This window comes from Microcebus murinus, chromosome 5, assembly GCF_040939455.1.
Source record: "Microcebus murinus isolate Inina chromosome 5, M.murinus_Inina_mat1.0, whole genome shotgun sequence".
Classification (NCBI taxonomy): domain Eukaryota; kingdom Metazoa; phylum Chordata; class Mammalia; order Primates; family Cheirogaleidae; genus Microcebus; species Microcebus murinus.
This window is the reverse complement of record NC_134108.1, coordinates 72,905,757-72,931,844: the sequence shown is the minus strand read 5'-3', so window position 1 is coordinate 72,931,844 and position 26,088 is coordinate 72,905,757.

Genomic DNA, 26,088 nt, shown 5'->3' with positions numbered 1-26,088 from the left:
TCTATGTATCAAGTGTTGTGCCAACCACTTTAAATTCATGATTTCATTTCGCCCATCTTATAAGGGGTAAAATGTTATTTCCATGTTACAAATAAAGAAACAGAGGAATAGAGAAGTTAAATAGTTTTTCCAAAGACATGGCGTTGGATGGGTGGAGTCTGCAATCTGACTCCAGATGCTTTTACTTAACAGCATCCTAAGTTTATTTGAGCAGTGGCATTTTATTCACATAAAAATCACTAACATTTCCAAGAACAAGTGTGTATGTGGAAAGACATATAAGAACTTTCTGGGCCAGATTGTAAGCAAGAGCTGATCAGAAACTGTATCTTGCTCATTGCGGTTCTAGTGCCTCAAATGGCATTTCTCACTAAATAATTAATTAAAGCATCATAGTCACCATGGGAACAGTACTCTAAATGCCACAACATAGAAAATTATTTGAGCCAAGAGTAATTACAGAACTCTAGTGAGACTATGGAGGGTATAAGAATGGCAATATGCTAAATATGAATTAGTTCTGGGAATAAATTGTTGCCTATATAAGAGAGTAGTACATCTCAATTTTTCTTTTTGTTAGTTGCTAAAACTTCATGGCATAGGAGAAAAATTTTTAAAAATTAGTTTCAAATAGAATGCTCTTTAGCACACACTTGAAAAAGTGTAAGAAAATTATTATCCATTGAACACCATTTTTTGTTCAGAAAGGAATGCAATTTTGGCTTGAACAAAAGAAATTTTATCTCTACCAGTTAAAATAGGTTAACTTCTGTAATTATAGATCTAAATATGTAAAATAGTTGATTATTATAGATTATAATAAAATTTTCTTGTTCTTTTAGAAGTAGTGGATAGATGACAATATTGAGGCATTCCTGCTTTATGCAGTTCTTCATGGACCAAAGTTGATAGAGTCTCTGGCCTCTTTAAAATCCAGCTTCCATGGATACTCTGAGGGTACTCTCCTTTCTAGCCTGTCAATAACAGAAAAGAGAAAAAGGAGCACGATGTTGGAGAATGCATCAGACCTGTGCACAGATTACTTCCATTCACAGTGGTTTAAGCTCAATGATATGGCCACATTTTATTTTAGGGTCATTTGGAAATGTGGGGTCTGGATGGACAGCCATTTCCAGCCACAAAGCTAACATACTTGGTGAATTGGTGGACTCCTAGTCAATGTTTCTATCATATAACTCAAACTCCAATCCATACATTGGTTAGCCACTGATGGAAACAGGAGTTTGCTTCTGGATCCTGACTCAATGGTGTAAAAAAAAAAAAAAACATGAAAATTGAGAATCTACTCAGAATGTTACCACTGAACATATGTCTTTCTAACATGTATCATAAAGACACTGGCTGCAAATACAAGATGATTCTGTTTGGACATTGAACTATGCCTGGTGTTGAAGGAAAGAGGTAAAAATGTTTTGGAAATGAGAAAAAAAATTAAAGTACCTTAAAGTGACACTAAAGCTAATAAAAAAAATCTAAGATTTCTAATGGTCACTCACAAGCATAACATTTTCAATATTTTGAAATACCATGATTTGTAAAAGCTGAGGCTACCAAGTTTTCTAAACTAGATTAGACTTGGGTGCAAATTCCTGGGTGCCACAGAGGAAGCAAATCTGACAGAGGTTCCAGCATCTTATCATTGCCTCATCTGGAACGTGACCTCCCAGTCACTACAGCAGAGAAAGAAAGACTGCATCCTCACAAACAGGCTTTTCACTGCCTCAGCTTAGAAATGATGTGCTTCAATGTCACTCTCATTTTATTGGCCAGAGCAAGTCATATAGCTACACTTGATTGCAGGGAGGCTGGGAGAGGTAAGATAATAATTGGTGGGAGTATTTGGTGAATGTTCTAGCTTCTGCCACTAATACATGCCCAAGGATTGATATATTTATTCACTTATCTAAAAAATAAATCAAGGTCATATTACTAATCATAATTTAGAACCATATCCAAATGTTATTGCAGAATATGAAGTAATAGTTTTCTAGAGGCAGATACAATCAGAGTAAATAATAGATCTGTGTCTATCAAAGGTTTAGACAGTCAACCTACCAACACTTAAGTAGAAAATAGTCATCCATTTATCAACTAATAGAATTTCAAAAATATTCTTTAGTAAGATATTGTTCTGTTATTCCTGGGTCTATATCTATCTAATTATGCAAAACTATGAGAGCCATCATATACTTTACTTTTTTCTCACTGATATGAGATAGTTATTAATAATAATTTCAAATTAGATGTTATTTTAACATTTATAAATTGCTGTGGTTTTTTTCTACGTGAGAACCAAATCCTATTAAATGGATCAAGGATTTCTGAACTGAAAAACAACTCTATACACTGTGTGATCAAGTTCCAGAGAGTCCTCAAAGCACTTGAAATTATATGTGAAATTTTTTATGAATGGGCATACATAGATATATTTTTTGAGGGGGAAGAATCATTAAACTTTGAGAGAATTAATGAACATCAAAAGAAACAACTGACTAACAAATATTTATGTATTAGATGAAGAAATAAATGAATTTTTACAGGTGTTATTTAATTAAGAATTTCATAAAATGTGAATTATAAAAATTAAATATTTGGGGGCTATTTAGGTTGTAAAGGACCCCCTAGAGTGTTTTTGCACAGTAGAGTACATACATAAGAGGGCACAGTTGATGGATTTTGTTCTCTAAAACCAAGAAGAAAATCAGGACCCCAGTGCATTTGAATTCTATGTGAAGAAGAAATCAGAAGATATTGGATCAAAATGGTTAAGATATGTAAAAGTTTAAAACTTTGCAATGTCTCAAAGTGTGTTTTGTGTATCCAGTGTATAAGGAAAGAATACTAAGAAGATAGCCAAGACCCTGAGCAACAAATTAATAAGAAACAAAGAAGTCTGCTCTTTTCCCACTTACATTTATCATGGAGCAGGTCTGGAAAGAATTCTCTTTGGCAGTATTTTAAAGGAATAGTCAGAAGGCATTTGTGGATGAATGGATAGTTTTAAAGACTTCAGGAAACCTTGAATAAAAGGATTAGTTGGGGCTAGGGACTAGACCACAGCTTTCCTGTGGAATAATGCATTTGGACTTGAAATGTGGGGATTGAGTTTGAGGTCTTTTTGGCCTCTTCCACCCCATGCTGTCACAGGCTAAATAGAATAGTCTGGGCTTTTAGGCACCTTGTTACTTGGCATAAATCTGGGTATAAGATTCAGGTCATACATTTGTTACTAGAAACACTGGTAATTTCAGAACAGCCAACAAATTGAACATATTTACATTTAAAAGACCTTATTTGCTATAAATGTATTGTATGGACAGACCGTCTAGGTGAGTATTATATGTAATTTAATTAGTATATGGGTTTCAAAATTCTTTGAAGATGAAATTTCAGTTGTTTGCAGTGTTAGTCAATTATTCTTTTTCTGTTTCTACCCTTTTTTTGTTTTCTTTAGTAGGTGTTACGTAAGAATAGATTTGATGAAATATTCAACTTGGTTTATTGAGTTCAATTTTGGCAACATTTATTGAGTGTTCACTCTGTGCCCACATGTGATGGGCTCTGGGATCCACAGGTAAATAAGATCCTACCTTCATGTAGCTCTCAGCAAGGAGTGTTTTAAATGCTATGGTTAAAGACACAGGGATTTGGGAAGACGTAGGGATGGGAAGAAATTCAGAAAAAAAAGAGGACAAGAGGACATGCTTATAGGATGGAGAGGCAGGAATGAAAACTGAAAGGCAAGGCAGTATCATAAATCCAGTGTACCCTGAAGGGAAAAAGATAATTATATTCAAGCTCTAGAGCTATGCTACTGAGGAGAATACAGACAGTGGAAGAGATGAAGAAAAGAAGGGAGACAGAATGAAGGCTTAGAAGGCCATCCAATGGCCCAAGGGAGAAATTGATCTCATCCTGAGCAGTGAGGATGAAGAAGGGAGGAGGTATTTTAGAGATCCCATGGCAGGTAATAGGCAGGACTTCATGATCTATGTGAAGTAGATGATGAGACATAGGCAAGAGAACGGGATGACTTCCAAATTTCTGTCTCAGGTGATTGTGTTTCATTATAGATGAAAGGCAATGTAATCTGGTAAATTACATGTGTTAGAAGTATCTGACAAATTTTCTTTCATCATGAGTAGAATATAGCAGATGCTGGACTGTAAATTATACCCAACATATTCAATAACATGGAAATACTGTTAAGCTTTTCTGGGTAAAAATATGAAATCTATATCTAAACATCCATGAACAAATTGTTTCAATATGGAACTCTTAACAGGCCCAGCCTTTCCAGGGGCTTTGGCATAAGAATGTGCTGCTGTGTATTTTGTAACAGGGATGCAGAGCCCTGTTGAGTTAAGACACTTGCAGAGAATAGTATCAAATTAAAAATAACTTGTTTTAACTTTTGCCATTTGAGGGCATAGTATAAAGTGTTTGCATGTCCCTCCTATCACTCAGAATATGTTCTCCATTTGTATAGATCAACAGAAGTCAACACTGGTGAACAAACTTAGTTCTGCTAATGTCACACATTTTCCAAACGTCAATTTTATTTCATCTCTTTGTTCATTCATTTATTTCTGTATTAGAGGTGGGATAACTAAAATAAGAAAATTTTCTATTTCAGTCCTCAAGAGATTTTGGAGTGAACCTTGGATAAAGCGATATTATGAGAGTGATATCTTCATTTTGAATCGTTAGCGAGTATTTCCCTGAGTGAGGCAAGCGCTGGGCTTGATGCAGTGATGATTGTAACAATCTCTCAGATGCTGTGCCCTTTGCTGAGTATCTTGCTATTGAGTTGTTGCATCCCTTTTGGGTCTTTGTTCTTACCATATGTAGCATTTCCAGGACTCTACATGCCCTGCTTCTTTCCGTTCAGCTATAATTTCAAGAATTTGGCACTTGGAAATTGAAAAGATTATTTGGGTGGTGAGTTAGCATCAGGCAATTAATCCTAAACACCTGATTTTATACTCCAATTCTATCCATAACCACCTGGAATATAAATTAAGGCGGGATTAGGGAAAGAAAGCCTTTACAGATTTTTTTCTCTTTTCTAGCTACTTCTTCTTGGAGAGTATATGCTTTTCTTTTATATTTTTACAGACATAAATAGCAAACTTATTCAAATTCATAACTTATTGTTTAGATCAGCAGGAGTCTATCAGCAGTAGCCTAGCGTGGCATATGTATATTTTATTCTTCAAATAATTCACAAGCTGGATGAGGAGATAAAGCAATAAATGACTGATGTCATGATTTCTTTTTCATTGATACAATATCATTTGTAAGGTTTCCTTATTAAAATCAGCAATGGAATTATGTGGCCATGGTTCATGCTTTTTTAATTTAAAATTCCAAATTGTATAAGAACACAGTTCAATTCTATAGTAAATTTTTGTTGTCCTTTAATGTTCTTCTTTACATAAGTTTGATAATAACTAATCCATTCAATTGTAAAATTCTAGTGTAATGTATTTTGGAATTTTTCAGGGAAGTTCCAGATAAAGTAAAATAATGAAAAGATTAAATCAAGTCAGATCACACAGTGCCTTTAACAAAATATTTAGTAGAGTTTTTACACTCTGTAGCCTAGATCTTTATTTCACCAATTGTAAATTCCATAGGCTCTTCTTGACTTTGTTTTTGTTGTTAATTTTCATGGAAAGATGCTGAATTTGAGACTGAGAAAGATTTTACCTTGTAGTGCCTATTGAGGAGGACTACAAGATCAAGGCATTTCAAGTTAATGTTTTCTGTTAGGGACATGTCCCGCCACAGGCCATCGTTAACTTGAAAGACTTTTGATAGGTGAGAGCAAATGATAGAGGGCAAATGTTGGCCCTGGCGTGCAAGAGCAAGAAGGCTTCTGAGGCACAGTTGCAGGGAATCCCTAGTAAGGATATACTGATAAGGACTCTGAGCCTGGTCAGATACTTTCACATTAAGCCGAGACTTATTATTAACTTTTACTTTGATTTTTCCCATTAAATGTAACTCATGAATTACTGAAGAAATAGAAAATGCCGATAACAGAAGGAAATAAAAAATATTATATGAGGGTAAAGGAAAAGGTTGCAAGCCCTGACATAGGGATGAGTGGAAGGACAGGTGTGAGTCTCTGAGCTGTGGGTCTGATGCAGCTGTGGGTTCTTCTAAGTGGGAAAAGTCGAGATAGGAAAAGAAAGGTATGGGGCTGGGGAAGCTGTGGATACACCCATGAGCAACTAACTACCCTTGAGAATTCTCATGTCTGAATATATTTTTATAAATACCGTTTGTTAATTGAGAATCATCCACTGAGGTTTTCAAAATTGTGAGGAAACAACCTGGGTTATGATGAAAAACTGTATCTTTCCATAGAGAATACGGCATGTCTCCTTGCAGTTGTCTCTGGGACTGAATTATATGGAAGGCGTTCAATACAAGGTATCCTCCAGCGTGCTGCGTGCTTTATGAGAGAGGGGTGCAGAGCAGAGGCCACTTCTGTAAGGTTTGGGTACAGTTTATACCGGGCTTCCTTCTATTCCCCACACAGTGCTTCAGTTCTCTCACAAAACTCCACCCTGTTCTCCCTCTAGCCACAGGACTCTGTTGACCCATTCATTTCTTTATTCCCACAAAGTCCCAAATTACTCCTCTTCCATGAGCATTGCTGTAGTTTCCAGTGTCCTAAACCTCACCTTTCTCATAGTCAGTTACAGACATTTAAGAATAGACATATTATTTATTTGTCAATGTAAAATATTTAATATTTATAACAAAAATGCCACAAAGAGAACAAGAAGATTGGAGAATTATAGCCAGGAGTGCTAAAGTGCTGTGGCATTGCGTGCTCATAGGGCTTTTGGTTGTTTTTCTTGTTCCTGTGGGTCTGGTCACCACTTTTGCCAAGGACAAATGGGCCATCTTTGATGTGCTATGATGGCATTCAGTGCACAAAGACCTGCCTTAAGCCACATGGTCTGTCCTTTTGGCCACCCACCTATTTAATACCTCTGCTAGGTTCTTGTATGCAATCGTATGCATAGGCTCTGGTGGAGGAGAAGGGAAAATATAAGATTTGATGAAATCAGATATAAAATTCAAGCCATGCTAAATGATATGAGGGAAAGATACAGTGAGCTATGATTAAGTTTGTGTTGATGTTGCAAAAGCAGTTCCTTTACATGTGGCAGCTTTCACTTAAAGGAAAGAAGTGAATCAGCCCCGGATTGGATTTGATATTTTGAATCACAGAAAAAAAAAAAAAAACTATAGTAAATAATAAGTGAAGATTACTTCAATTATAGTCCGTACATCTCTAGTATGTTATTGAACAATTTTACAACTTCCCTTCAGTTTCTGTAAAAATGAATTTCTGCAAAAATGGGTAGAATTGGTATCAATAATCATCTGGCATTTTCATGAGTTTCTATATGTTCTCATTTTACTTGCCTTGAAGAAATTTCACATATCACCTAAAAAATATTATGTAGTATAGAAATAAAAACCTTTGTTTATGTTCAAAACAAGGAGACTGAACATTCAGTCTTAACCTCATAATCATGATTGGTACACAGTGTATTTGGTACATAGTACAAGAAGTCATTGAACATTTCACTTTTGATAAATGTGTTTCTTAGTTCCTATGGTCTGGTCACGCCTGCGGTAGGACAACCCAGCAATCTGAGCCAAACCATGCCCTCAAATTATATGCTGGAATTCCCTAAAATTCAACTGTAGCTATTTATGTGTTGACTGATCACTATTACTATAGCAAAATATCCTTTTAGTTTAATGGAGTTATTTATAGGGCTAGATTTGTCTTCAAGCACTATCACATTTATATATTATATGAAAAACTTCTTTATTTTAAAAAGATAAGTACTCAAGAAAGCACATTTTTGATTATTAATTTTTATCATCTCCTTCATTGAGTAGTATCTAGTACATAACTACTAGTTTTTATTAGTTGTATAATAGTTAACTTTTATGGACTGAAAAGAAAGCAAAAGGGTGCATTTAAAAGGTAAAAGAATTAGCCCCAAATGGTTTTCAGTGCCAGGCAAAGTATATTTTCCTGAGTGGCATTTCCCTGTGCTTCTGTCAATGAATTCTATCCCTACTTCCACAAAAGAGCATACATTTTCATTCCTTTCTTATTAGGAAACACCCCCATTAGGAGGCTAATACCAGCTTTATCTTTATTGTCATTTTTGCTTTCAGCCTTACCTATGTCTCTTACTACATTCTTAGTCCAACTCATTCACTCTGAATTTCAAATTTCTCATCTAAAAATGAGGGTAATGATGTTGCCATTGAATAATTCACAAGGGTTGTTATGAAAATCAAATAAAATGACATTTATAAAATAATTTTATAATCTATGAAATGCTATGCAAAGATATTATTATTGAACTAATCTCCTCCTTGTATTTTTAAAGGAAAACTGTTTCAGATAGAAAACTGTTTAGAATATTATGTTGCACTTAAAATCAGTGATTTTCAATTTAGGCTGAGTTTGGAAGGTGCAGGGTGGGAACAAAGGCTGGGAAGAGATTGAGGGAATGTTCTCAGCATGAACAAACTGGAATAAGTTGTCCTGATCAAGCTCCAGAAATTTATTAGGACATTCTTTCTTGTAATGACTAAAAGTTTTCCTTATTTCCAGAATTGGTTCTAATTTTCATTTCTGGACACACTTCTCCATACTTACTTGATATAATTCTAAATAAGAGCACTTTATTCTACAACATTTCATCTTACTAGATTTCCCCATCATTCCATGATATTCTACAACCTTTTTTGCATTTTATTTTAGTTAATCAAAATGAGTGGTCCTCTTCATTCTAGATCTTTTTAAATTTGATAACTATATTTTTATTGCATTTTTACAGGTGGTGCTAATATATGCTAGGTTTTGTGTAAGATCTTGGGGAAAATTAAAAAATGAATAAAAATCATGGTACCTGTCTTCCATTTAGTCTTCACATAGTCTACTGGGAAGAAAGAGGCAGTATACTGTAGTAATTCATAAAATGTAGTGATTTTATATGAAAAAAGACACAATTGATTTTATAATTATGTAAGCAAAGCCCAAGGTTTTAAAGAAAACCTTATAAATGTAAATGAAATCTGGAAATGATACTAAAAATTTTGCTATTTTAAAATTTCTTTTGTTGATCCAATTTCTATTTTTGGAGAGAACTTTAGAGATATATTGTAAGAAATGCATTTTTGTTCCTTAAAAATTATAGCATTGATATTTTCTGAATATAAAAGTTGGCATGTTCTGGATTGCTTAAGAAGTCTCAGGGAAGCTGTTACGAGCTGAAGAATAAACATAGTGAAACAAGGAGAGAAATCAAAGAGGGCTGGGTATTTCTATGAGAAAGAGAAGAAGGAAACTGATAGAACAGAGACAATCTAGAAAGTAAAGACGGGAGTGGACGAGATTCTCGATCCTGTGGTGGATGTATATTCCTAACTCCGTCTTATTTCTTCCTTTGCGGGAATTTGTGTCATCAGCCATTTTGCTAAAAACTATGTATGCCTTGTTAATTCCCACAAAAATTATGGTTGGAAGAACTTTTATTATCCTCATTTATGGGTAAGAAACTTGAGACACCAAGAGGTTAAATATCTTGCCCCAAACCTCACAGCTATTTAGCTATGGGAATGAGATTCTATTATAACTCAGAATCTAACTCCAAGGAATTAACCTTTAGCCTAGAGCTGTTAGTGTCCACCTTTTCTGCCATGTCTAAAGAGACTGCCTTAGAATGAAGCTGGCATAGGGAGGATGGGGAAGGGGGGAAAAGAAAGAGAGAGAGAAAGCAAGAGACAAAGAATGAGAGAGAGAATGGGAGAGTCAGAGAAACAAGCCAGAACTGAGACGTGGAAATAGACAGCCCTGACTGTATAGGTCAATTTGTGTCTGAAGACAAACTTCCCTGAACTTATTTATTCACTCTGTGGCTGTCATTGGAATGACCTTAGAGGCTGTAACTCAAGCTTAAAGCACGTGAGAGAATCTAATCAGCAGTGTTTTTAATATTTTTAAGAGTTACAAACCTAGAGGATGATAAAATATAAAGTAATGCAGGAGTTCTTCAAATTAAAAAGAAAAACATCGAGGCCCAATGCAATAGCTTCAGTTTCTTTGTAGAGGGTCCCCCTAGACTCATAATTTTGAAAGGTCCAATTCACATAATAGTCTATGAGAATGGTACCTTCTGGATTTGTGCCTGTGCAGTGGGACATTCAGCCTTAGAACTACAATAGACGACATATAAATATCTCTAGAGAGCCAAAGAATGCAAGATGCAAGATCAACACCGCATTTAAGAAATTTGGTGTGTATGTGTATGTACACATACACATATAAATATGTAAATATATAAATATATATTTATAGTCCCTACATATCTCTATATACCTATATATATCTATTTATCCCTCTATCACCCATATATACACAAACACACATATACTCACGTACATTAGTAACTCAGGGAAATGTAATTATATTTCAAAAGTTTTAGTCTTCTGGAATAAGGGGGAAGAGATGTAAAATAATAGGATTTAACCCAAAGATGTGAATTTTTTGAACTTCTAAGCAAACTTCATGATATACTAATCATAAAAATAAGTTTTGCTTAGCTTCTAGCGTCATGACCAAAACTACCCTGGATTTCTACAATTCCAGATTTCATGCTCCAGACAAAACCTTAAGCAACCTCAGCCAGCTGAAAAGGTAGTTGCCTTCTGGGGGTTAACTGTCTTTAACTCTGAGGAAACTTAAAATTCTAGTTCTGAAAGTTAAAGATAGAGTGATGAAGTAAACCCAACCTACAGTACTACAATTTTTTGTGATAAAATATAATTTGTGCAGATTTCAGCATTTTAAGCTTTTTAAAAACTTACGGGAGATTTTATCTTATTAAAGTAACAAGTGAGTGAGTAGCAAATTGAGTAATTTGTTTAAACTTTTGATTTTTATTTGAAATATTACAGCATTTTAAAATATTAGAACATGAAGGAAATCCCAAAGCCCATCATATTTATAAGTATAGCTTTATGAATATTACTGAGGTGTGTATGAAGGCTTCTATAATCATCTGGGTGTACTTCAAAAATATATATTACTTTTTTTTCCTTTTATTTTATCATATTATAGGGGTACAAATATTGTTAGGGTTACATATATTGCCCCTGCCATTCCTCCCCCCGCCCCCGCCTTACCAAAGCATCAAGCGTGTCCTACCCCCAGGTGGTGCACACCGCACCTATTTTGTAAGTATATATCCTTCCCCTCCTTCCCCCTCCCATCTGCCCACTACCCAATAAAGGTTTTTATTTTTTTTCCTTTTTTTGACCTTTGGGTTACATTGTATATCTTTGCTTTTCCCTATATTACATTTTTAACTACAGTTTAAAAATATTTAACATAATTACATAACATAAAAACATAATTACATTGCAAAACCTCTGTTATAAACATTTATTAAAATAATGGACTTAATAGAATATAAGATTTGTAAATTGAACTATTAATAAAAGCTTGGGGAATAAATGTTTCAAATTGGTAACTTTTAAAACAGAATATTAATATACCAAAGTTCCCAATGAATAATATTTTTGGTTCAAAAAATACACCCTTTAGGGCTGTGGTCCCCAATCCCTCCAGGCCCTGGCCCAGTACCAGTCTGTGGCCTGTTTGGGCCTCTTATCACTGCCTGAGCTCTGCACCCCCCCCACAGCCCCTCCCCCGGCCTCAGTCCGTGGAAAAATTGTCCTTCACAAAACCGGTCAATGGTGCCATGAAGGTTGGGGACCACTGCTCTAGTCATGAAAACAACTCAACAAGATAGCTAGCTATGCCTGAAGTCAAAACCATTCTTGAATTTTTCAGTTATACGAACCAATATATATATTTTTCCTGTTTCGTAAAGTGTAAGTTACTTTAAATTGGTTATCTAAGTATCTAAGACTTGGAACTGAAAATGTTTTGACTAACACAGTCAGGTCTGAGGGTATTTTGGAATGTGGAGGAAAAAGACTCTGGGAGGTGTGTTGTATATTTGAGTACTTGAAAAAATAGGATTTTAAAAAAGTTATGCTGTACATTTGGATAAAATTCCATGTTGATACTGAGCAATATTACAAATCTGCTTTTTGAGGGTTGTAGAGAAAATTTGGGAAATGCCAAAATGTCTAGAGTAATTCAGCCATGATCTCACCACCCAGAAATAAGCAGAGTTAACATTTTGATGTCTTTTCTTCTAGTCTTTCATTATTTCTATGCCTGTATATGTGTGTTGGTATATGTGTGTTGGTATAAAATATGTACAAACACATAAAATATATAGAAATAGATGATTATATACATTCTTTCTCTCCTTTTATATATATTGTATTAACACATACAGTTTTGTATCCTATTCTTTCAGTTAACTTTATATCATGAGATATTTCATATCTATATACCAAAACTCTTTCTTTGGGGGTAGACCTACCCTGACTTTAGAGATAGACAGCTTGATTGCTGCCTATTCCACTTAAACAGATACTGTGATCGAAATTCTCTATAGTTCTTAGATTCTGGTTTCAAATATTTATCTATACTTAATGGAGTATAATTAATTAGAGTGTTAGGTTCCAAGAGATCCTGGCCTATAAAATCTAGACTATTGCAAAAATAACCTACTTGATTTGTGAGACTATACCTTGTGTTAGACATGATAGAGGAGACACAAATAGGGCACCTTGAATCTTTGACTCAGGTACTGCCACCACCTGTCCCACTTCCTGCCACCCACAACTGGGGCTGCCAGATTAAATACAGGATTCTCAGTTTAATTTGAATTTCAAATAAGCAATGGATAATTTTTTGTGATAGTATAAATATGTCTCATGCAATATTTTATACACACTATACTAAAAATATATTTATTACTTATATAAAATCCAAATTTACCTGGGTGTCTGTTATTTGTGTTTGCTCAGTCTGTCAACTCTATGTACAACCCTACCAATTATGTCAGGTTGAAGCATAAATGGGTGTTCTGGTCACTATACCCCTCTCTAGTCTGTATCCAATTCTTTCAGTTCCTTGTGAGACTCAAATATAGTGTGAAAGTCCCTGGTCAAAGTGAAAGGCAATGAGCTCCCGGCTTAAAGTGGTTGCAAGGGGAATGGAAAAAAAGAAACAGGTAAGAAGTATTTTGGATATAGAAGTGAGACAGTGAGGACTCAAGAGTGATTCAAAATTTTCAATTCTTGGCATATAGGACAATGACTATTAAGAAAGACAGGAAAATGAGGAGTCAGGGCCAGTTTGAAATGCCAGCAAGACATCAAGTTGGAGACAATTAGCAGGCAGCTTGTCCAACACTGTTCCCACTTCCAAGGTTTTGCCTTATTATAAATTATTGGGGATTTGAATGGAACTGCTTCAAAAAAAAGAATCATTCCTTTTTTTTTTTTTTTTTTTTTTAGTACTTGAAAGAACACAGGCCACAAAAATTGATTTGATGCATTCTCCTCTGCTTATTCTTCACACCTTACTATTTACTATCTTTTTTTTACATCAACTGAAATAAACAGGGGTTTGAAATAAAGGTCTCTCTAGGAAGTATCTGAGTTCCAACAAACAGAAATTTTCATTTCAAAAAACATTAAAAATATTCCTTGGGGCTCAATAAGAAATGTATCTACCATTAAGAGAGAAGGATAGATCATTAAATTAGGTCCCAGCTGGCCTGTGTGTCTGGAATCAAAGGTTTACACAATAGAGTTGTGTAACTGAAAGAACATAGTAACTCATGGAAAGAATACCATTCCTTGCAACTATCTGCTTTTCACCCTTTTCCCTGTCTCTAGAAAACTTGACAACAATGTTAACGCTTAATATAGCTAAGCAGTGTGGAAAAGAAATGATTTCATGTGTATATATACACACACATATATATACATGAAATAATTTTGTGTGTGTGTGTGTGTGTGTGTGTGTGTATGTAAAACATCTCTCTAAAGGGCACTTTGGCAAAATTAATTAGCAGATTAAAAATAGTTATACTTTGGCTGTGCATGGTGGCTCACACCTATAATTCTAGCACTCTGAGAGGCTGAGGCAGGAGGATCTCTTGAGTCCAGGAGTTTGAGGTTGCAGTGAGCTGTGATGATGCTGCTGCACTGAGGGCAACAAGAGTGAGACTGTCTCAACAACAAAACAAAAAAAAAGGAAACTAAAAATAGTTATACTTATCAACCTAGAAATTCCCATTTAAAGAATTAAACTGAACATAATCAGAACATATACAAAGATATTTATGCACAGATGTTCATAGCAGCATTATTAAGGATAAACATTGGAAACATCCTGATGTTCATTAACAGATTAGTTAAATACATTTACTTATTTCCATATAATAGAATATTATCTTGATATTAACATATTGTAGAGTAGTTAGTGACTTAGGAAAATGCTTGCAATAAATTACTCAATTAAAAAATCAAAGTTACAAAGTATTATTTCTACAGTATTTTTCTATTTTCTTGAAAACAATGCATGTATAAATATTCATAGAAAAATTGGGAGGATATGAAACAAAATGTTAATATTGATTATCTTTGTGGCAAGATCACATGCGATTCTCATTTTCTTTCATTCCCCCCTTTATTTTTCAGTTTACCACAAATATCATGTATAACCTTTGAAATTTGAAAACATGCTATTTAATAAATAGTATTTAACTAAAATTCTAGAATAGTACTGCATACTTTTAAATCTCAACTTTGGTGGTGGAGGGAAAACCCTATTATACCTATTTGATTATTGACTTAAAAAACTGAAATTAAACTAGAAAGAAAGAAAGAATTCAGTTCTTTAAACCCGGAAGCCCAATTAAAATGTTTGCGTTTGAAGAGGTGATCTAAGTTTAAGTTCATGTAATTTTGCCTAAAGATGACTTCCAGCTTTTAAAGATATATTTTTAAAGTGTCTCTAAAATGCTGAAAATGGTTTTTTTGGACATAAAAATTGCTCTTTATATAATATTTGATAACTTGTGTTAGAAAAACTAGACACATAGATTTAAAATTTAAAGCCAAAAATGTTTTGCAAAATACCTTTTAGTTTCTATTCTGATCATTTGAAAAATAACTTTAAAAAGTGAAACTAACCTAAGATGAAAGTCGCCGTAACTTGTAACTTAATGCAAGGTGTCTAAAGCACAATTTGACCACTTTATAAGATTGACATTTACTGAGTAGATTCCACATTAAGTCTATTTAATGCCAAATCAAATGAAAATGCTTTTAAACCAAACTAAACAGTTCTTAAAATAGAAAGTTTCTTGAGGTTATGGGGAACCACAACCATACAGCCACCCAAAAAGCATTCTACAAGTAGGAATAGGCATCTATTTTGGGTGAAGTATTTTGAATCCAATTCTTAGAGACAATGCTGAAGTTATTCCTTTGGGCATTTCTAGGGTGGTGCTAGGAAGAACCAACTTTGTGTGTGGTCTGCATTCCTGTAGTAATGACAAATGACTGAGAAGATCTCAGAAGGCAAGCAGATAAGGCACCCAAATCTCATTTGAGTCAGCATTCTCTGGACAACAAACTTTCAAGGGCTGACACAAATGGAATTACTTGGATTTATTTTGTTAATTTTAGTGAGTGTCACTGTGATATCATCCCCCTGAAGTCTTTTAGGGAGAACTGATTACTCATTTTAAACAACTACTTGTCCAAGTAGGTTATTCTTAAACAACCTAGTGCATTGTTCACTATTTACCATTGCCTTGTTTTATGTTTTGCCCGTGATACTGCTGATTCGGTGTTTTTGAGCCAGTCTTCCCTTTGACAGCAGGGCTTATGCTTGAACTGTTTCTGAAGGAGATGACTTGACACATGGCTTCAATCTCCTTTCTCTGGAAGCATGTGAAGCCAGCCCTTTGGCACATTCCAGGTCCATAGCAGAAATATAGGCTGCTATTCCTGCAGTGAGCTTGGGTTCTGCTGTTATAGCAGAAATGAGCTTCTCACAATGCATGAAATGTAATCTTGTAAGAGAGAAAAAGAAGTAAGGCAGGGGTGACTGGCCGAGGCGGGAAGCACATGGAGACACATGCAGATAATGAAATATAGAAAAATAATACAGAGCTCATACTGCCAGTCACTATATGGCCAGCTACTGCGTAAGAACAAGTAGCTTTCACCACTTTCAGTTGTTCATGTAGCACTGTGTCTGTTAAAAATCTGGCATTGTTGCAATAGTTGATTCTCTCAGGCTTTAATAATTTTTTTCCAAGATGGAGTTGATCAAAAATACATTATTTCTTTTCCATGTTTCTTTGTATGGAAATGGAACTGAAATGAGTCAGAAATCTGGAGTTGTAATCTAGTTCCACTGTTTATTAGTTATATGATATTACACAATGAACTTATCCTCACTGGAGTTCAAATTTCTTATTTGTAAAATAAAACATATGGAATAAATGATTTCTAAGATCTGTATTGACTCTTAAACTTGAAATTCATCTTTATAGTCGGGGCTGGTCCCACCTGGAATAGTGGTTCCTGTCGGCCTTCCCAGTAACCTGAAACACTGAATTGAAATTTTTGATCTTCCTTTAGGTTGTTTTCCCTCTTCCAACTCAATTTTCTCCTTGGGGTTTTAGGCTTAAGCCTCTTAGTCCAAGCATATCTGATGTATATAAGCCTAGGCAGAGAAAAGAATACAATTTTCCTATATTTAAAGAATCGTTGGATGAAAAATTATGATAGATAAATCATAGCTCAAACATTTCATTAAATAATTGAGTGATGTAGGGCAAGACATTTTACCTCTTAGGAAGCAAATTTCATGTATTGAAAGAACATAATATATTCTCTACTTCTTCAAAGAATTTTGTAAATATCGAGAGAGTGTTTTTGAGATATGAGAATTTTGAAAACATTAATTTCTATACATGAACATAGTGATATTATGTAGTATGTTTTTTAAGGTGACAAAATAGTAGGACAAACTGTTGAAATCCTTAAATTAAAGCTACCATTTCCTAGAATAAATAAAGTCAGAATTTGTAAAAGAAAGAAATTTAGTTGGTTTAGCATGATTTGTTTTTCTATTTAAGAGATAGTTATTGAGTATCTACTATGTATCAGACACTGTTCTCAGTGTTTAGAATATATCAGTGAAAAAACAGATAATGATTTCTGAGCTCATGGAGTTAACATTCTATTAATATTATTGGCCCCTAATGTACATAAGTTATTTAAAAGAAGTACATTTTTTCAGGAGAAAAAATAATGGCTAAAATCTAATTTTAATTATTCTAATTTATTACCTCTAAAAATATGTTCTTTATCTGAAAATGGGATAACTAACTAACTAGCCTATAAATGAGTTGTGTTAAATAATACAACTGGTAGCACGATTCTCTTTTTGGTAGATTTTAGAGGGTTTGTGTGTCACAAGATTATGTTTGAATAATTAGAAGGTAGAAATAAATATTTCCTTAAAAACATAGCATGTCACAACAAAACAAAATTAAGGAAGCAAATAAGCACATAAGCAAAAAGAAATGTTTTTATGTGGAATTATTAATCTGCTAATAGTTCTATTTTATCTAGATAAATAATTTAAACAGTGTTCAATTTGTCAATCCTTTGGATGATATCAAATTATTAAGCACATTTCATGTTATACTTATTTTATTTGATTAGTTATGATAATTATGCCATATAAATAGAGCACATAATTATCTTGGTTTCACAATATCTTTTTAATACTTTATTAAAATGTTTTTTTCAGCTGATAGCTGGTGATTCATTTTGCCAAATTTATGGATAGATGTTTTTTCTCTAAAATTCTGACACACATTCTCATTTATCAATATTTTTGCCAAGAGCTAAGCAGCTGTACATATTTGGAAATAAAAAGTAGAGTAACTTTCTTTTTAAAAATATTTTGGAAGTTGAAATTTCCTTAACAAGTTCTCTGTGGTTCATATTGAAAATAAAATCCGATGGCTTTTTTTAAAAAAACCCTCTTGCTTTGTCAGTACTTTGGCAGTGAGCTGTTTTTATGTATTCCATTCCTATTTTCTCTAGGGATTATATAAAAGCTAGGCTTTAATATTGTTCCTGGTACTAATTGCCTCAGACGTTAATTTGTTGAGGGCAATTTGTTTGTGGATTGATGACCCAGAGTTAGCCAGGATCTAGTACTCTCATGAAGTATTGTAGACATATTTGTAAGAGTATTCCTGAGGGAGCATTTCTTCTGCCATAAAAGGTTTCATCATACAATGATAAAAAGGATGTCAAAATGGGGCACTATTTTTCCTGCCCTAAAATCAATTTAAAAATGAATCTAGATTAATATATTTATAATCATACCTTCTAAAATTTTTGTGTTAATGTTTTAATGTAACTTTTGTAAGGAAAAAATAATGTGAAGTACATGGCAGAATTATGTGTTTGTTTTTCTATTATAGTTATAAGGGGCAGTGAACATCCATTCATCTTTTCTCCTTTGCTACTAAATTGTGGTAGAATCAATAAAGATTTCTTGGTTTAGGACTTCTGTGATTCATGATGTTTTCCCCCACGGCAGTCATAGGAAGTTAAATGTGGCTAGTTCAATTCTATTTTTTTTTTTTTAATTCTTGATCACACAATTGGAATGTACAAATAATCTCACATTGCCATAAAGCCTCATCACATATTTGATCACATGAATCCTGTGAACCTAGGACGATCAATAAGAATCCATTTTAAAGACTTCTGGGATTAATTATTTTTTTCATTTTGAAAATTTTTTAGCAATTAGAGAACTATTTCTGAGAAATTCTCTCTGCTAATAAGCTCATTTTGCATTTGTACTCCATGAATTTTTATGGCCTCCAGTTAGTAATATGACTAAATGGAGAAATAACCAATTGATCAATCATCAGCCAATCTGTTGTGTTTTTCTACTGAATGTTCAAATATGTAATTTGATTGACTATCCTATTACTTTGGCTAATTTGGTATCATACTCACAAAACTAAAACTTTTCATTTTCCTCAGTTGAAATTTATCATAAAGGAGCCATAGTTTCTGGTTACAAAGTTGATATAATATTTAGGTTATTTATGATTTGGGTAACTCTGCCTAAAAAATATATACAGATGCAATTGAGATTTCTTTTATATAACATAATAAATGTCAGATCAAAATATCTGGATAAGCCTTGATATTTGTGTCATATCTGTGAACTCCAGGCCCAACCTGACCTTGATTGAACTACTCCTGGCTAAAGTTGCCTGTTGGGGTCACACGCAGATAACCATGGGGCTCAGACAGCCATGTAGATAGCCAATCTGGGCCTGCAAGAGAAGAGCACCCTTTGATAGAGATAATTTTCTTTTTTTTTTTTTTTGCCTTTTTTTTGATGAAATTTGTAGGTTTTTTGCAGTCTTGAAATTGTGATATCTAGAATTGGAAGTCTTCTATAAGAAAGAGACCTGGGAGATGAATGATCACAGGACTGGGATGTAGCAATGGCAGGTGCAGGAGTGGAAAAGTTGATGTTGAGAGGAGAAAATCATGAGGAAAAAGTTATTCTGGGGAAGAATAAGTGGGAGAGAACAGATTGCAAGGCAGGGGATGTGAGAAAGGGTAGGCTTTGGGGTCAGCAAACCATGGAGTGGAAGTGCTAGAACTCTTCTACAGATATGGCTCAGGAAAAGTTAGGAAGACAGTTCTGGCTTGAAAAGGAGCCAAGGACTTGTCTCGAAGTGGCATTTCTGAATAAGTGCTTTTAAGGAGACCAGTGGTTTCAAACTCAAGCATGCAGCAAAATCACTTGGAGGGCTTGTTGAAACACAAATAGCTGACTTTCACTACCAACTCCAGAGTTTTTAACTCAGTAGGTTCACGGTAAGGGCACTGAGAATTTGCATTACTAACCAAATCTTAGGTAAGAATTCTCTTGCTGATTTGAGAATCAGTGATATGGAGACAATGTTCACATGAGAGGGCTTGGGGGGTTCATTGTTAATTTTGAGGGTAGTAAACCCTACAAATGGCTTAATTTCTCTAAGCCTCACTTCCCTCATTGACAAAGAGGAGAAATAATACACTGACTGTCTGGAGTGAGAATTAGTGATAATAAATGTCAATTGCTAAATGTAATGCTTGGTTCATTTTGGGAATTCAATAAATGGTAGCTATGGTAGGACAAATGACACAAATAGATGATGCAAACAAGACCCAACCATAATACTGGAATTTTAATCACCTCTGGGAGTTTTGAGGTTTCATAAAACAACATCATGGTAGTCTTCTCTGACTTCATTCCCTTGAAGAATTATATTTTACAAATCTCTTAAAGTTTTATTCAAATACGTCTTGTATAGGCTCTTACTTCTTATAATGCTTGAATCCCCTAACCCTGTAGTTAAGGTGTATGCGGTTATTTAAAAGCAGAATCTAAAGAGAATAAAATGAATGCCTATTTTTCCTGTGAAACTAGTACACCAGTACAGAAAATAATGTATTTTACAGGTAGGGTAAAAGCTAATGGGCAAATATAAGATTTTTAAATTGCAACTGTTTTCTAGCAGTTGCTAACTCCAGTTGTTTTATTATGAACTAATCTTTTATTAAATCTAGCATACATGGTTCTAATCTTGATTGCTACATAAGATTCTATTCCAAAACATAAGCACGAAAGGATGATTGCTTTCAATCCGAACATGCTTTCCTTTTTTTTTTAAGTAAACTATTTATAAAGAATGCTTTCTCTTGCCCTTGCACTCCTCCAAGCCCTAAACTTCACTTTCAGATTATGAGCTTGCTATCAACAACTTGGTTCAAAGAGATTCTTTTCATTGTTCTGAGTGACAACCGAAACCATTAGAAGTTTTGATGATTAAACAACATGCACTCTTAAGCAACAGTGCTTACCAAATTAGTCTGTTTTACTTTAAAAATTGTTTTCAAGGCCAGAATTTTTAACTGAGTAACATTATCTGAAATTATAGACCATGCTCATATAAAGTTCCAAATGTTTTCTGATTTTGTTATATATAGTAAGAAGAGTAAACATGAACACCCTAAAGATGTTGGGTTTTGAATGAGAGATTATAACTAGCAGCACAAAACTAAAATTTTGTCTTGACATTTTCTTATTTCTTCTATAGGTGTCAAGTTCCTAAGTCCTGGCTTATCTTGGATGTTTTAAGGATGGTGCAGCATGAAAAATAAGTTATAATATGTATAGGCATACTTTGCCCATTTATTCACTTATTCAATAAACATTTATTGAATGCCTTCTATGATCCTCTCCACGAACCATAGGTTTATATATATTGTATGTATAAAGACACTAACTATATTTTAAAATATGTTCTTTTATTTCTTCCATAATCATTTATAGACAATTTACCCTCTACTAAGTATTTTTTCTGGATTCTGGGTTACAAAGGTAAATAAGGCATAATCCTTACTTTTAAGGAGTTTGTAATGTAATAGAGAGATAAACCTATAGACATTAATTAATTACTTAAATATTTAATGAGAATCTGTCAAGAATCAGACCGTGAGCTCCTATGGGAGGTTACAGCAGCATCCAATCAGACAAGGGTCTTACCCTCATAAAGCCCTCATATTCTAGGGGAGAAGACAAATAGTGAGCAAGTAAACAAATTAACATGTAGTATTGAGTATATTAAGAAAAATAGGGTGATGTGATCTAGAGTAGTGGGAGGAGGGGCTACTTTATATAAGAGTGATGAGGAATAATTTTGGAGGTGACATTTGAGCAAAGACCTGAAGAATGATGATGAGACTGCCACATGGTAACTCTAGAAATTATAGAGATGAGCAAGAGTAGGCTTTGACATGGAAGGAGTCAGAGTGTTTGAAGAGCAGAATGACCCCAGTGTTGGACAAAGATGAGAAGTTAGGGTGGGAGGATGATCTGAGATTTGGCAGGTAGGGCCAAATCATACAGTGTCTTGCAAGCCATGGAAGGACTTTAGATTTGTGTCAAAAATCCTTAGGAATATACTAGAAGACTTAAAACCAATTAGTGATCTAGTCTGATAACATTTCGAAATGATCCTTCTAGAAGCTACATGGAGTTTGGGTTGGAAAGTAGGCAGGGTAGAAGAAGGAGGAAAAGTTAAGCAAGTGTTATAATCAATAAGACCAGAAATGATGTTGGTGTGGACTGAGATGAGTGGTGGTCAAGGAGATGAAGAGAAGTGGGTGAATTTAAGATGTATTTTAGAAGGAGGACCAACAGGGTTTGCTGATGGGTAGAATGTAAATTGTTGTATGCAGTAACGTGTTAGACAGGTTATGCTAGAGGGCCCAAATGAAAAAGTGGTGCATGGAATGCCAGGAAAGCCTTCAAAAAGGGTTATGTTGCTTGAGCTGAGTCTGTAGGATGAGTTTGTATTCACGGACTATCAGGATGTACAAAGCAGAGGAAGGGGAATTTGGACAGTTGCACTAGCATGAGTGAAGGCATAGAGGGGACAGTGGGTTAGTGGGTTGGAGCTGATGTGGTGGCAAGAGCCAGAGCAGGACAGGTGAATCAAAGCACTGCAGGGCATAATGAGAAGTTTAGGTGTTACATGGTAGTATATGGAGAGATTTATTACCTGGAAGAAGAGGGAATGCAGCATAATTACAGTGTAGAGAAAGAGTAGTAAATTTTCCTGCTGGTAAGAAATCTACCAAGCTCGTAATGTAGTTGTACCTTAATCAGTTTTGAATACCATTAGTTTAAATATAATATTCTTTAATTTTTATAATATGTAAATTTTAAGATCTTTAAACTGTTAGTGTTCCGTAAGCCTATTGTTCTTTCTCAATGAATAACATTTACTCTAGCAAGAAGTTAACTTTGTTATTTGTGGCAAAGAATATAATACAAAAAGGGCATACGTCATTTATATATAATTAAGATATCTTTCTTCCACATCTTATTCTCAAATTTCATTCTACCAAGCCAGATGCTAGTTAAAAATTAATAATGATTAACTCATAATTTATTTCACTTTCTTCTTCTGTAATCTGTAGGTATGATAATGATAATTAAAAATGACCACAATAGTCTGGAATCTTCAGCTAATCTATCATTTTTTAAGTTTGTTTTTTTTTTTAAATTTGTGAGAGGTGTTTTGTTCTTCTTCTTTTTTTTAATGTAAAAGGTAAATTTAGGTCTTTTTCTATAGTGTGAAAGTTTCTCAATGGAGACTTTTGAGAGCAATGTGTAAACGAAAATGGGATTATAACATAAATTGTCTTGGGACTATAATGAGATAAAAGTGTTTTATACCACAAAAGCTACTACCATATTCATTTCAGCATGGCCAGCATGTCAAGCACTTTCAAGGTAATGACTGCATTCCAGAAGATTGTATTTTTCCTGCACTTTAAATAGCAGGAAGATGATTGAAACAATTTACTGTGGCATGAAAGGCATTGTGACGGGCGTTGCCCTCTCAATTCTGAGGCAGAATTTAGCTTTGGCAAAGAGTGGACATTTTAATGAGTACTAGCTTACATTTTTCTTGGCATTAGGTTTATATAGGGCCATATTTCTCCCCCTTTGGAAAAAGATACAAAAATGCAAAGAATGACTATAATGGTTAACCAAAATGAGTGTCCATTGCTGCTAGGTATTTTAAAGAACACCAGGTAGCATTTTGTGAAAGATTTAGTGACTTGTTGTTACCCTGTGGTTGTTGTTAAAGTGAGAGAAACAATTTTAAACATGTGAATAAATTTGCTCAGGGCTTTACTATGTGCAACAAGGTAAGATTCAGGAGAATCTTATACCAGCAAAAGTTAATGAAAGAAATCAGCAATTTGACTTGCTGGTGCTCTGAGATTCTGCCTCTGAACACCGTAAGAGCTGCTGTTGTTAACAGGGTAAAATAATTGAGTTTCCTAAAATGATACCCAGGACAGCCTGGTAGACTCTATAATTCCACTTGGGATTATTTTTATAAAAATACATTAAAGAAACAAGCCGATTTTCACAAGCTAAACCTAAGAAAAGTTTTGATAATTAATTTTAGAATGAAATTGATATAGAGAAACTTTGAATTTAATTTTACTCTTATGAGAAAATGGAAGAGCATTATCCTATTTTTTTTTCAGAGAAGCAAATGTCTCTCAACACATGCCATATAGGGGTGAGGGACAAAATTTTTTTCTGAGATTATGGAATGAATTGTACAGAAATTGCCTAACATTTTAGGAAATTTTTATTGCCTTTTTGTAAAATATCCTTCTTCCATAGTCTTCGTATGTTCAGCCGTATTGTATGCTGACATTTGGTATCACTCTTCAAATTAGCTTAAACTGTAATTTTAAAAACATGGCTTTCTTAATAATTTATTGGTGATGTTTTAGGGAGCCCAAGTAACACAAGAAAGTAATCCTAAAATAGAATTAAGGATATGTTCTGTGTATGTTTTATTTGGAAGTTTTGTATCATGTGGTTTAAAGATCTAAAGTAGATGTCAATGGGGAGAAGAAAAACTTTTGCAGGACTAAAATGATGATATTTCAGTCCATATTGAGTCCATGTAATTGAGAGGATATAAGTATGACTTGAAGCATAAACATTCACATTTTATCAGGGGTGAAATGAGTTGCATGATGTAGCATTATTATGTTGCAGCACCTCCCTCAGATAGGATAAACAAGCAAACAGATAAATCAAATAAGCAAATACTTTATTGGGCAACTTCTATGTGTGCCTACACTGTATTAGGTGCTATTGAGAAGAAATTACTATTGAGATGTAATTTCCTCCCTCAAGGAGCTTTATGAGGTACTAGGATCTTATTATTTTCTTATGTAGGATCTGAAAGATTCAAAAGATTTTGACTAACAAAGAATAAATTTCAGATGGATAAGCAAAGATGGAAATGTCTGCAGCCTATTACAAAATAATGAGCTGATTAGTTTGGCTAAGAAAAGTTTCTGTAGAAGGTATCAAGTGAGTCTGGGGCAGGCTGGGTTTCCTGTGGAAGGCCCTGAGTAGGGGACAGGTGGATTCTTAATTCTCTAGTCAACAGGGCCATTCACAATTTTTGAGTGGGGTAGTGAATGATCAAAGTTTTTTTGACAGATAAAATTTTCAGTAGTGCCCCAGAAAAATTAGTAATCCTAAAATAAGAAAAAAAATCCTAAAATAAGAAAAATTGAGGGCATCATGAACATGTCAGAAGTTTCTGCAATAATCTTGGTGGGAGGTAGCAAGGATCTGGTAGTGGCAGAAGAATGGAAAAGTAGGTACTAATCCATGCAGTCCGGGAAATTTGACTATGGGACATTGGAGATCACAGAGACTTTAACCTCTTTTCTGTTTATGTAAAGAATTTGTCTTTTACTTTATTAAACATACTTCTATAGAAATTTCATGCCCAAGTGAAAATAAACTTGTGAAATAAACTGGAACCTTCTGTTTGCACATACAACTTAAAAAGAAAATAGAAAAGGATGCTATCAGTTATCGATTTAACTTGTTCCTTGGTGAGTATTCAGTAAAAAAACAATAAAAATACCGGTAATGTGGATAAGCTTATGAATGCATTTTCATACTGTTATACCTTTTGGGTTAAATGCAAGTTATTAAGGTAACTCTGACAATATTTTTTCTTAATAATTTCTCAATACTTGTGATATTTTTCCTTAATGAGAAAATTTTGATCCTTATGTTCTTCATAAAATTTCAAGTATAGATGGAGGTGACTACTTTCTCAGTCTGTATTGAGCACTTGGAGAATCATCAAGAAGAGGAAATAAAATAAGCCCTGTGTTTTTATCATAAAAGCTCTACCAGTAAAGTAAAAAAAAAAAATCACTGACAAGGAAGTTCAGTTTTTCTTAACCTTTGTGAACCAATAAGATGTAAATGCCACCCTTATTAAAGCCAAGTACACATTGTATTTCCCCATAATTTCTTCTCTGAACTTTGTTTATATCTTTTGGCTCATATGTGTATTAGTATTAGCTGTCTAGAATGGCAAACCTTGATTATTAGCA